The 13,823-nt window shown below is 43.1% G+C and overlaps 1 long non-coding RNA gene across 1 annotated transcript in view; it reads right to left on the bottom strand.

Annotated features, from left to right (window-relative positions):
- Positions 1 to 9,589: 9,589 nt before the first annotated feature.
- Positions 9,590 to 13,823, bottom strand: part of LOC309439590 — a 34,866-nt gene continuing 30,632 nt past the window's right edge. The window contains exons 4-5 of the long non-coding RNA XR_014184034.1: positions 11,861 to 11,970; positions 9,590 to 9,678 (exon numbers count right to left, since the gene is read on the bottom strand). This is a non-coding gene — a long non-coding RNA (uncharacterized lncRNA). The remainder of the gene's footprint in view (positions 9,679 to 11,860; positions 11,971 to 13,823) is intronic.

Here is a 13,823-nt window from a genome sequence, read left to right as displayed (position 1 = left end):
GGGACCTGTGTTACCAACACCTTAATCCAGAGCTCTGGTTTCAAAGAGCTGATGGGCAACACCTAAAGCAACAACAAAGCAGGTCTGGGGAAATGCTGTATTTTAAATATTTCCCCATTAACTGTTTTGTATGAAATACAGAAACCTGAACTCTGGCTTTCACACTTTTTCTGTTCCCATACTTACACAAAAAGGACTCATTAGTGAATTTTACAAGGGGATGAAAGCACCCACAACGAGGAAAGGGATTTATTACACTTTGAAAAGTCATGGGAGGAGGAAGAGAAGCAGACAGAAAGGGAGAGTAAAACAGTTTTAAAGAGGGGCAATCCAGTGACTTTTTGTATCACTTCTGTGGAATTAAAATTAACTTTTAATGTTTCTCAAAGACAAATGAGATAGGCTCTATCCAAGCAGCAGGAAGGTTTAGATCTGCCCCGTATTTGGTATTAGTTCGTCTCTAGTAAGTGAAGCTCTGTGAGAGATGAAGAGATAAAGGAAGAAATAAAGGAAGAGAAGGGAAGGGGAAGGGAAGAGATAAAGGAAGAGGAAGGGAAAGGGAAGGGGAAGGGGAAGGGGAAGGGGGAGGGAAAGGGGAAGAGAAAGGGGAAGGGGAAGGGGAAGGGAAAAGGGAAGGGCAGGGAAAAGGGAAGGGAAGGCGAAGGGAAGGCGAAGGGACGGCGAAGGGAAAAGGAACAGAAATGGGAAGGGAAGGGAAGGGAAGGGAAGGGAAGGGAAGGGAAGGGAATGGAAGGGAAGGGAAGGGAAGGGAAGGGGAAGGGGAAGGGGAAGGGGAGCGAAAAGGAACAGAAAGGGGAAGGGAAGGGAAGGGAAGGGAAGGGAAGGGAAGGGAAGGGAAGGGAAGGGAAGGGAAGGGAAGGGAAGGGAAGGGAAGGGAAGGGAAGGGAAGGGAAGGGAAGGGAAGGGAAGGGAAAGGAAGGGAAGGGAAGGGAAGGGAAGGGAAGGGAAGGGAAGGGAAGGGAAGGGAAGGGAAGGGAAGGGAAGGGGAGGGGAGGGGAGGGGAGGGGAGGGGAGGGGAGGGGAGGGGAGGGGAGGGGAGGGGAGGGGAGGGGAGGGGAGGGGAGGGGAGGGGAGGGGAGGGGAGGGGAGGGGAGGGGAGGGGAGGGGAGAGAAAGGGGAAGGGGAAGGGGGTATGGGGAAGGGGGTATGGGGAAGGGGGAAGGTGGAAGGGGGAAGGGGGAAGGGGGAAGGTGGAAGGGGGAAGGGGGAACGGGAAAGGGGGAAGGGGGAACGGGAAAGGGGGAAGGGGGAAGGGGAGGGGAAGGGGGAAGGGGAGGGGAAGGGGGAAGGGGAGGGTAGGGAAGGGGAGGGGAGCGGAGGAGAGGCAAGGAGAGAATGAGAAAACATCCTCCAAAGCTTTAACACCAAGCAGGATCAGCAAACAGCCCAGTTTGGGGCACACAGGAGTGAGCCAGGTCAAAAGCAGCCTGCTGACAACGTGGTGTCCACCTGGAAGGCTTGGTGACTTCCCCAGCCAACTGTTCCGAGACTTGCAATCCTAATTCACCTGAAAAGTCAAGCCTGAGGGAACTTCAGAGTTCAAGAGGTTGATTCCATCTCAAATGCAGAAGTTGAAAAAAAAATTCTACTAGCCAAGGTACTTTGAGTTGTAATCTCATCAGGTGGCACAAACTTATCACCTTGTGTCACTATTTCTTACTGAAATTAGTAGAAATGTTTTGCATCCAGCTACGATGCCATAAATCTCTATTTTAAGAAGAAGAAAATAAATAAATCTAGTTTCCATCCATAATTAAACACATCGTTGGCATAACCTGCCTCAAAAATACTTTTGTTCTCAAAAAATTTATGAAGAGAACATCTTCCCTGTAGGAATAGTTCCCCCCATCTGCTCTTCCTTGTAAAGTGAAGGAGGTGAGGGAGAGGAATAAAAAAATTGACCTGTGACCACCTTTGGATGGAGCTTTCTGGCACAGAAATGAAGTAGCGCTGCTTCCAAGGCAGACTCGGGACCCTATTTCTGAACAAACTTTGCAGTCCAGGTACATTCTTTTCACAATTTTCATGCACAGATGTTATATTGAGTGGTCCGCATGTTCTTTGATCTTCAAAAGGAAATAAATAGAACGAGGACTTCTCACAGTTTGCTGGCGGAAGGAATCTTATCAGCTTTGTGGGATACAACAGTTGCAGAGGTACCTAAAAATAATGTGGGCTTCACTGATTTTCTACTTGAAAAGCAGTGAAATGTTGCCCTGCATTTAGGGCCCTGGGTTGAACGCATCTCCTCTCTTGGCTGCATCTTCTTGTTTTCTCCAGCTGTGTATCATAAATATTTTACATAATTGGTCACGCTCCTGCCATTCAGTGAAGGTGAGATACGGGTCTACCGCATTTCCTTTCGACTCATCTCCTGATTAAGAAAGTCATCAAAAAGAAAGCTTGCTTGAATTAGTAGTGGTTTATACGGATTTAGAAGAGCCACATAATGCTCAGCATTACAAGAAATGGTCTCCCCTTCCTTTCTAATACCCTAATTTCCAAACACTCACAGGCAGCCAAAACAGCGAGTTGAGCATGCCAGCAATGCTGCTGTAAATCCCTGGCATCGCACATCAATACGCTCTTTCATGTGAAATTAAAACCTCCTCATTGAGCATCAGTGGCAACAAAAGACGGGCACTCGAACAGCCAAAGGAAAAACAGCAAACGGGGAGAGAGGCGATTGGAACAAATTGGACTGAGTTAACCTGTCTGCTCAACTCGAACCAAAGGGCAACTGGAGAAAAACATTTTCTGCTCGTCTGCTATCGTATCAAGCCACAAAAAGTCCCAGGAGGTTTATGAGCAGGTCCTGACCAACCGCAGGTGACGTTTGATGGATTTTGCTGTATTTAAGTCAGTTTTGATGGTAAAGCGGCTTGACATTTCAAACTAAAATGTATTATAGAAATGTTAACAATATTAAGATCAGATGCTTGATTTATTATTGGTTTCAATGAAATGCCCTGAATTCTACACGCATTAACATGCAAACCCCTTTGACTGGAGCGCTGTTTCCAATCACAACCAGTTGATTTCTCCAGTATGTAGGTGAGTCTCAGGATAACACTTTGACTTGGCTTAAGCACCCACCCATCTTGCAATGTCAATTAAGTGCTGACAGTCCTCAATTATAGTCTAGTTCTATGGCTGTGCTTGTGTCCCCAGGAAAAAAAAGAGGAAATTAGGCGAGAAAAGGACCTCCCTGTTCATCAAATCCAATCTCCTTTTGCCACAAACAGTATAATTATTATATAACCCCTTCCATAGCGCATCAAGTTCCCTCAGTCCTCCTCCCGGGAAATGTAAGAAGCTCGTTACTCTGTTTAGGAGCCAATTTCCAGCTTAAGCTTGGACAACTCACAGCCTTTTGCTCTTGTGTCAACATCTGCGTTCGGCTTTATAGCTTTTCCCCCTCTGTTACGTACCCCCCCGCTCTCTCTGTACCCCCAAACCTCTGGGAAAGCACCAAAGGGCTGCTCAGCTCGTTCCAACAAAAAGAACCACAAAATAAACCCAACAGCTCTAAAGACCAAACCAGACAAAAGCAGGAAAACCGGAGTTTTACTGCTGGAACCTGGTGGTGCCACAGGCCACAAAGGACACGGGCACCGAGCAGGATTCGCTGACCCTGGTCTGTCTCATTAATATTGAATCTGCTTGAAGGCTAAGAGTATTTTCCTCCCTTTTTGGCCAGGGTTGTGCCAGGCACAAGGAAATCTTTGCTGCTGCTTGTGCTCGGGAAGAGGAATCTGCAGGGCAGACACCGTTAGCGCTCCAGATCTTCACCAGAGCCGTGACGGATTTGCTGTGAACGTCTGAAACATCAATTACATCCTCAAAACAGTATGAAATGTCCCAGTGGCACTTTGGTGCCCAAAGGTGGAAAAGAAATGGACATGGGACAAAAATCAATGTAGCGATGTGCTCTGGGCTATAGCGGGGGAAGGTAATTTCCCACATTTGAAGAAAATAATTCCAGGAGATGAAAAATCACAACTTTTTTTCCTTCATAAAATCCACAATAAAAACAGAGCATATTAAGCAGAAACGAGCCTACCAGAACTTGTGAATAACTTGCATTCTTCCACTGGAGCCCAGCCAGTTACCCTTGGAAAAAATTCCTGTTTACTTTGTAGTGAATGTGAGAGACACACAGTCTGCCAGGAGCTGCTACGACAGTAAAAACACAGCCAGGGGCTGTCACAAGTGAGGAAATCACAGAGAAAGTTAATTTGTTAACTTCAAGGACAAAGATTAAAATAATATCCATTTGGTTAAAAGTTATTTACTTTATCACATAGAAGACTTGAGTTTACATGAAAGCTATTCTAGTTCAAAGGCAAATTTCAGATACTTCTTCAATAGCTCGCTTGTTTGTTAAATTTTAGTAGATTTGCAAAGAAAACTTCTATTCTTCTTGTTCTCAGCTTGGCTGAGATGAGTATTTTGCACTACAGCTGCATCTTTCTCCCATAAAGCCTCATTAGGAGTGCAGATGCCGGTGTCCTTGCTCAAGGCACCCCCCAAAATCTTGGGGGATGATTAGACACATTTGTACTTCTGGTTCTTCAGCAGTTTACTAAATATATAAATTATGTCCAAAACTGTATGCCTGTCATTTCAGAAATCCCAGAAAACACATATTTCCAGTACCACAAGCCTGAATTCTGAAGCCTAATTAAGACAAGCTCATTCAAGAGAAAAAAGAGGGCAATGTGTAGCCCTTACAGCTCGTGCATTTTTGTACCATAAGTTTAGGTTTGTTCTTTTTTGATCTTCACCAAAGGTGAATGCATTTTTAAATCAGCTTCTGTACTTTTGTGTACAGTATTTTTATCCCTCCTTTCTCAGTAAAGCTTAATGTAAACCATAAGCTGAACATAAATGCACTTTCTCATGTGCATATACGTTCTTAATTCATCTTCTCATTTAACTTCTCTGTCTTTTATAAGCAACTTTCCTCTTCTCCCACATAGTAATCACAGGCTTATGATGTACAGATGGCTGCTGTCTCAAAGCAGCCACGTGCACCCCAGCTGTCATAACTTCTTTCTGGCTCTGATATATTCTCCTATTGTCTATCTCATCCCTTTAAAGCACATTTTCGAGGCTTTGTTGTTTTGCTTTATTCTCAAGACCAAGAGCATGTTTAAGTCTTTTTTCCTGAACCAGAATCCAAGAGCTGGTGATCTGATAACCTTGTGACGGTAGTAAAAACAGGAGACAAATCTCACCTCAAAGAGACACTTGCGCATATCTGGCCTTGTCAGAAACAGGAAATACCAGGACTCTTACGTAAAAGATTTCTAACTTAAATTTCCAGACCCAAGGGGCTGGAACAGCTTAAATACGGTTCAGATAAACATCCAGAAGTTCTGATGATTATCCAAACTCTTTGAGAATCTGGACGTTTGGAGGTTCTACCTTGAGAACATCCTGGAAGCCGCCTGCACCTTGGAGCCAGCAGCGATAAGGCCGTGCCCTTCGGAATAAAATCTCTGTTTAGAAGTCAAGTAACTTTACTTCGACTTTGGAAATGAGGCCAGTTTAATTCTCACGATGATTAACCACCCAGAGGCTCAATGCGGTTTGGCTAATCCATGTTAAAATCACATTTTTAGCTCATTTAGATTATTGCTTAAGTGTTCCTGCAAAGGCGAGTCCTAAACCTCAGCAATATTAATTGGCCAAAAGAAAGGAGGCCTTGCATTTAAATAGTGTTTCTCCATCTGCTTCGTAACATCTTAACTTGGAAATCTGTTCAGCATAGCGTGTTGGAGCATCAAAAAAAACATTTTAGGCTGCGACAGGCAAAAAGCTGGGGGTTTTGGTAAAATTACTCACAAAAATAACAAAGGAAAGTATTTTCAGATCTGGATCTCTGCAGACAGCCGGAGGATTCAGGGGAGACTGGTGAGTTGGGGGTACATACAAATGTTCTGTAATAAGTGGGTGAAGGAAAATTCACTGTCTCTGGCTCCTTGCACTGCTGCTTACTGAAAAAAAAAGAGCCTGAATTTCCATTCGGTCTCAACCACCGATTCACATAGATTTGGATTTTACCTTTAGAGGGCAAAAGTCTAGATGCATACAACTCATCTTCCTCACGCTAGCTCTGTTAGCAAGAAATAACACATTTTTGCCAAGAACCTGACCTATTTTCTTTCAGCTTACTAGTCGTAGCACTCACAAACCTCTGTGCCACCACCAAACCGTAGACACACCAACCCACCTCTTTATTCCCACTTATTTCATGGACTTCAGACAAGGGCTTTTGCATTTGCTGAATACTATTTACAGGCCCAGACCGTCAAACCTGAATCCAAATTGCTCAACTCCAAACCACCTCTTGCCAGCTATTGCTTTTAATGAGCTCAAAGCAATCAGCAGCTCTGCTCATCAAAACCTCCAGAACGGCGTGTCTGACCAAGCCTTTGCCTATTTTTCCCCAATTAGAGTAATTGGTCTCGTAGGGGATGTTGATTCTTCCTTCACACCTTGTGCCTCCTTTCCCATGGACTCTCATAGCATTATTCAAAACATCCAAACCTGTCCATCACATCCCATAACCTCGTATATCTCCCAGATCAGTGACCACCCTTAAGTAACCCTAATTACTGGTTATGTCACTTTCTAGCATTTCTTCAGAAAGAAACAGCATTTATGCTTCTCGTAAGTCAGGATTTTATACACCAGCCCTGCTGGATTTAATATTTTCTCAAAGACGATTGAGAGGAGCAAAACTCTATTTATAGAAAAACTCTTAGGGGGTTTTAACGGGCTCTCACGCAAAGCCATTGTTTTGCTTTCTTATTTGTTGTCCCTGAGGAACTATAACCCCCAGCTCTAAATTGCCCACTCACATCTATTCACATGCGGCAATGAATTCCAAGACACCGCAGCCGGCTGCTAGTGCCAAAACGCTGTACGGATGTCTACTGCCAACTGGAATATTTTAACTTCAAAGGAAAAGATTAATGAAGATTATGGAAATGATGCTCAGTCTCTGCATTTCCACTGACCCGTTTTTCCCCCCACGTATCACACAATGATTTGTTAAACTACGTGTTAGCAGATCCACTGTGAATCCACCGCAGTAGTGGCTTTTACAACTGTGGAGACAGGAGGAAATGGGCAGAGAGAAAACACGGTAACTGTACTTTGATAAGGTATCTAAACACATGAAAGTCAATTTGATCTATGAGATCAGCAATGACAATGTCAGCAATATGCAAACTTTTTATCTTATTTCAGTTCTTCAAAGTATCTTGAAGTTTTGTGACACATTTATTGCATTGATGCCTATTCTATCTATCCCTATCAACCCCATCTTGACCTACGTTACCAAAACATTTATTTAAAGACATGAAGCACGTGCCAAATCCCAGTTACTTGCAGAGACTTGGCACAAGCCACCTGGGGACATATTAACCATGTCCCTGGGAGCATGATCATCTAAGCACTTTTTCAGCTGGATGGCCAACCAGGTGGGTAGACTGTAACTCCTCTTCTGTGTTTCAATGAAAAGTTCTCCCTTCCATGTAACACTAAAAGGGTTTCATTTAGTTTTTCAGTGTATTCTGGAAGATGCTGGTCGAAGGATGTTGGAATCATTCAGATGTGCAAATGTCCTCCATGTGCCATTCAGTGAAGTCAGCGCTGATTTTGACAGAATATTTAACACAATTCATGCAGCTGATTTTATCACTGTAGTGATGTGGAAGAGTTCAAGACATTGTGATAGAAAAATCGCCTGAGAAAATAATTCATAACTAGGTTTTGGTGGGTTTTTTCCTTGTTTGATTGATTGGAGGGGCAAGAGGGTTAAGATCAGCTGTAAACAGAGCAAGCATTGTTGCCACAATGGGTGGAAACCTGCAGGAAAAGGTTGTGGGAAAGTCTTTGTCAGGGTTGCCATATACCCAAGTAATTTGGTTTATAACCAGTCTCTTAGATATGCTAAGTTGTGAAGGAAAAGTGTTGAAAATGTTCCATCAGTCATTTCCCCCAGGGCCTGTTTATTTTCCTCACAATATCAAACTCGACAAACCAGATTGTTTGGCTGAGCCAGGCAGGCAGCAGCCAGTGGTGATGCAGCGTGGAAAGGGAAATCCCCCTTTCCCTGCCTTAATTACCCATACCTTTGATTAGACCAACCCAACAGGACTTACTCAAATACATCGGACGTAACAAATACAGATAGCTCATTGTACAGAACCACCCCTCTTCCAAACAAGTAGAATTGGGGTGGTGTTCACATTCACAGTACAGGATTTGAAAAGCTACTTACGGTCCTTAAATAAAAACAAAAAATAATAATAATTACAAAAAATTTTAGTTATCTAAAATTAGGTATCAGTCATCTCATCCTTAGAATCAAAGTCTTCTTAGTCAGTAAATGAGGTTACCCAGACTTTGCTGGGGTGATACTTTGGTTCTATTTTGTTTAAATGTAGATGTATTTGCATTTCAAAACAACTCTTTAAGTCTTATTGCATATTGATGCAATTGCAAATACAGCAGAGAAGTTTAAAAAGAACTTTTTGTGCTGACATCTATTTTGGAGGGATTTTCAGTGCCAGACAATGTGCCCATATTGGGTAAGTGTTTTTCTTTTCATCTACCTGGTTTCAAGTAATATTTTCTCCAGGATATGTATGCAGCATCTTACAGATAAGAACAGTTACAAAGGTATTCTCAGTGCCAGAGGAAAAAGATGATCAATCCATTGGAGTTTCTCAATAGCCTCCTGTCTACCTAGTGGGCACAAAGTGAAGATTTCCGCTAGTACAGAGACAGCCACGTTATCTAGAGCTTCCTAAACATGTCCTGTGCCAGCCGGGGGGACCCAAAGCTCGATCACGGTGTGATCACAAACTTGATACACTAAGGCAAGCCGGCTTTTAATTTCTGGCACATAAGAATCTGAATGAACAACTTTTTTGTTCCTTGCCAATCAAGACTTACGTGCCCTGCAATTACAATTGACAACAGATGGAAAATTGCAGTGACTAAACCCCAGAAGCTGGTGCTTTTCTAATTTTAAATTAGTAGTTTAGTGGATTAAGGTTAAACATTTGCCTATTGCTGGATCACCCTGAAAGTATGTTAAACACTGGGTTAGGGAACAGCCCTGTGAGTAGCTGAGCAAACACAGAATCTGGAACCAAACCTTGGTTCACGGGTACAAAAAGAGCAGAAAGACTCAAACTCCTACACCCACAAACGAGCTTCTCTGTGTTTTGTTAGAAGCACCATGTAACCGTATGCAAAAAAAAACATGCTCATGAATGTTTTGCACATGCAAATCCAGCCCAGCTGAAGAGCTGACTTGGATTTTGGTCTTTAAAGGCTGAGGAATGGTTCTGATTCCACCATAAGATGGGGAGAGGTATGGAAAGCCCAAAGAAAAGCCGGAGAGATGGCCTGCGGATCCTGCTGCCAGGAATCCATATAAAAGTGGAGGCAGATCCTGGATGATGCACCCAACTCCCTGCCAGGGCAGCAGCCACCCCGTAAAGTAACCAGCAAGGCCACAGCCATCGTGGCTGCTTATTACTTACAGTGAGCAGAATTACAGGAAAAGTTGCCATGAGCTGCCGCATTTCAAAGCAGGACTGATAAGCAGGAGCATATCTGCTGTTTGGCAACCTTCAGAACAGAGGGAAAGGAAACATTTTAGGTCAGGTGAGGGAAAGAGGAACTGAGAGGACAGGAGCAAGATGAAAAGGTAACAAAGTAATCGAGGTATAAGTCTAAAACTAGAAGTTCAGGGGCTTTTGTCATTCATAGCATCAGAATTTCTTTTGTCTTACGCAACTCTCAGCTGGATTTACAAGATGCAAGAGGGAAGTGTTGGAAAGGAGATAACCCCAGCCATAAATAACAGAGAATAAAACAAACAGGAGATTTCAAGGCTTTGCTGATTCAGTAAGAGGCATGAAATTCCTCTCACTGTTTAAACACTTACTCAAAATAGAACTATTAAGAGCTAAAAGTAAGTGTGTTAGGAAACTAGGGTATGCTGACAGTCCTCATTGATCTAATACTCTTGTTTAATCTTTAAAAAGTGTAGGAACGGGAATGTGCAAGCCCTACATTGCAAAGCCAGCATCTGCAAACCTTCATTCAAGGTTCCTAATCGCTGTCTGATTCAACCAGACACGTGGCTCTTTTTATTTCTTATTCGTGCGTATTCAGGCACAATGACTGGTATTATCACATGCCTGGGGAATGGCCTTTTTTTCAGGGAGGTGTTGGCTGATTTCCATTTTGTTTTTAGGAGGTCAGTGGTTTGGGACCGGACTGAAACATTTCAAAGACAGCACAAACAGTTCTTTTCTTTCAAATGAACCTCAGGGAAAAATAACGGTCTGGCCATTGCACAATGTTAAGAGTTACAGCCCGACTTCTGCCAACACTTTGATCCATGACTTACACTAAGGACAATACAATTCCACAACCCTCAAGGTGCAGTTCAGCATCTCGAAATGATCAGAAATTGCTTTGTAGCTCCAAGACCAAAGGCAGACGCTGTTTCCAAGCATGTACGTGTAATACAAGGAAGACAACGAGTGGTACAGAAATAGTCTTCAGAGCCTCTGGATTAATTTTAAAGAGTACAGCAATGCTCTGCAATGCTCTAGGTCATTGGTTTTATATACAAAATTGTACTGTGCTTTAATTGCACTATCTGTGGCAAGTACATAAGCAAAACTCCCTAGGAAGACACTGCAAACACAAAGACAAAAGGGGATGAACAATGTTTTAAGCTCTCTCCTAAAACAACATGATACACTAGATCCACTAAAATACAGATCCAGGCATGTCTCTATTTCACATCAAGATAATGATACCCTAAAACATGGATAATGGCACTAATTTTCCCATGGCAGAGAAGATAAATGTCTGTTAACAATGAACACGGTAACCTCAAGAGACACTGAACACGGTAACCTTTCGAAAGACACTGAGGTGACCCTGGTAGGGCTCTGACTTCCAATGCTGTTAAAATTATTTATTATAGACACTATGCTATTAAACCCCTTTGAGTTACCCAAACAAATCCCCTAATTTGTTATTAGGTCACTAGAAGGAATTAGACCACCGGGATGTTCCTTACTTTAACTGACAGCCAAGCAAATAACTCGGGGACAGATTACTTCACCAAGGGGTGGAGAATGGCTTTAGGTCATCAGAAAGGCAAACACAGCATCAGGAGTGATACCTGAGACCTTAGCAAACCTCCATCCTGCACTCCTCCCCATGGGTCTTAAGCCATCGTCACTCAGCCCTTGGCTCACAAAACCTCCAAAACCGGCGGCAGAACAGAGTGAATTTCTCTAGACGAGCACTGGGAGCAGAAGAAGGAACCAAATACATCTCCCAAGGTTTTATGTATTTCATATGTGCAGCAATTTCGCAGCTATAATTTTGTAAAAGCTATCAGACTGTTTGCGTATGTGCTAAGCTCTAAAAACTCCTTTCTGCAGCCAAACTACGGACTACTTTCGAACACAAAGCAGACGTAATTCCCAGAGATTAGGAGAGATGGATTTTCACCACCTTCACAAGGTGTCTCTCTTGCTTTCACCAAGATCATGTCTGGCTTTTCCACTCATGGATCACAACACTCTCCTCCTCACACTGCTACAAACAGCATTACAACACCCTAGTGTTACTACACCCTGGTGTTACTACACCTTCCAGCTACTGCAATTTTTTTGCTCCTCAGCTTTTTGAACGCAGAATCTCAGCTTTCATTGAAAAAAACCTACTGTAGCCTCATTGTTGGAGACGGGAGCTTGAAAACTACAAAAGATATCGGACTTACATTGTTGTTGACTTTGCAGTCATAACTTGTTAATCATCAGCAACAGGCTGCAGAAGTCCTTCTCCTCCATGTAGGGAAGCTGATTTCTGAGTTGGGCATTGTGACTGCACCTGCAAAAACATACTTTCTTATAGTCATTGGTTTTTTTAAAAAGGGGAAAGTTAGGAGTGAGACTATGCGTGTTATTTCTAAATGGTTTAAGCCAATTTAAATTCTGTGCTGCAAAAAAGGCAGGTACCCACCTCTCCCAATTCCTGCCCTCAGAGCTGCCCCAAGTCAGTAGATCCATCTGCTAATTAACAGGGAAAAAAAATATATATATATATATATATAAATGTATTTCCAGTCAGATCAACTCCCTCATCTGGCTGGCAGTGAAGTCACAGAATCCTTAGTGCTGCTGCTCAAGGAGAGGTATGACTGGCGATTTTAGAGAGAGCAAACTCCAGATCTATTAAGACAATGGTGACAATGTGTGTTCAGTGCATCCCAGAAGAAAAGTGACTTATTTTGCTTGAGCTGAGTCCGGAAAGAATCCATTGGTCTCCCTCCCCTGAAGAGGAACACATTAAAAAAAGGATATATACCACTGAAGAGAAGCATTAATGTTTGAGATATTCTACATGTCATTTGGAGACACAGAGCCAGGGAGTATCTGGGAATGAGAAATAAATGTGATGTGGACTAAAGAGTGAAGTGGGAGGAGAGGCCTTTGGCCATAGGCACGAAAAGTACTAAACAGAATATGTCAGGAGAGAAAAACATCTGAAAGTGGGCCCTGCAAAGATAACACATGCTGGATAGAAAACTACATGTGAGGGTGCAGCCCCAGCTCCTACCCAGCCTAATGGATTTACTCAGTGTTTGGGAACAGCTAGCTCAACTTGAAACCGGCCTTTATTTGTCACGGACTGAAATTATCCACTCAAACAACCAAATATATTTGATATTCTCTACAATTCTATTCCATTTGTATTCTATAAAAGGGTTTAGGACTTCTTATAAAAGCCCAGGTTTCAGAAAAACACAAGCACAGCCCTGTATCCCTAGAAAATAAGTTCACAATATTTCCCAGTGTATTCAGTGAATATTATTGCCAGCACTGTGAAATCTCTTTTCTGCAACTTGAAAAACAAACAAACAAAAAAAATCAGGCATAACCTAAAATAGGAAGAAACAAAGGAAACCACAAGCACACACAACAGCCTGGACTTCCTGCTCCTTCCTCAGCACCGGGTTTGTGTTTCCCCTCGCCGCTGTTCAGATGTCGGGAGAGGTCAGAACGTCAGCTGTAAATCACCCGCGTTCTCAGGCAGCTGAAGGTGCAATAACTCACTGCTCCTCTCTGCATTTGGGAGCAGCGAGCACCCTTTTTTTCCAGCTGTGTTTCACTAACTGCAAAAAGATGCCTGAAGAGGTCTAGGTATGGTCCTACTGGTATCGGTAGCTGATCTCCAATTGATTTCACTGGAGAAAGACCGAATTCAAAATACAGTTTTGTATTCACCCCATCCTTCCCTCGCTCATGCAAGAGCATCCTGTTCCTCAGCGGAAAGTGGAGCAGGCCCTGTGGGCAGAGCAAAGAAAACACAAATCCTCTGGGGGAAAGGGGAAGAAGCAGGGGAAAAGAAAAACAAAAAAGAAGGGATTTTGGGTAGCAGAATAGGCAGGGATAAAGGAGTCTGGTGTATTATCTGTGCAGCTGTGACCACATCATGTGTCATTTGTAGCACACATCCCACATTTGACTAACAGGAGCTGTAGTCATTCTTCTCCTGTACTTTTGTTAACTCTGCACACAGCAAACCCAGCTCAGGGCAACATAGAAAAATGGGACTTATATATACCTGGACACAACTTTTGGTAGTTCCTAAGGATGTACCTGACTTGGTCACAAATTTCTTCCCCATCAGACAATCTGTAAGATCCCAAAGTCCAGCGACTCATGCCGAAGGGTTAACAA

The sequence above is a fragment of the Streptopelia decaocto genome (assembly GCF_964273445.1).
Source record: "Streptopelia decaocto genome assembly, chromosome: 5".
Classification (NCBI taxonomy): Eukaryota; Metazoa; Chordata; class Aves; order Columbiformes; family Columbidae; genus Streptopelia; species Streptopelia decaocto.
This window is presented reverse-complemented; position numbering and strand designations above follow the sequence as displayed.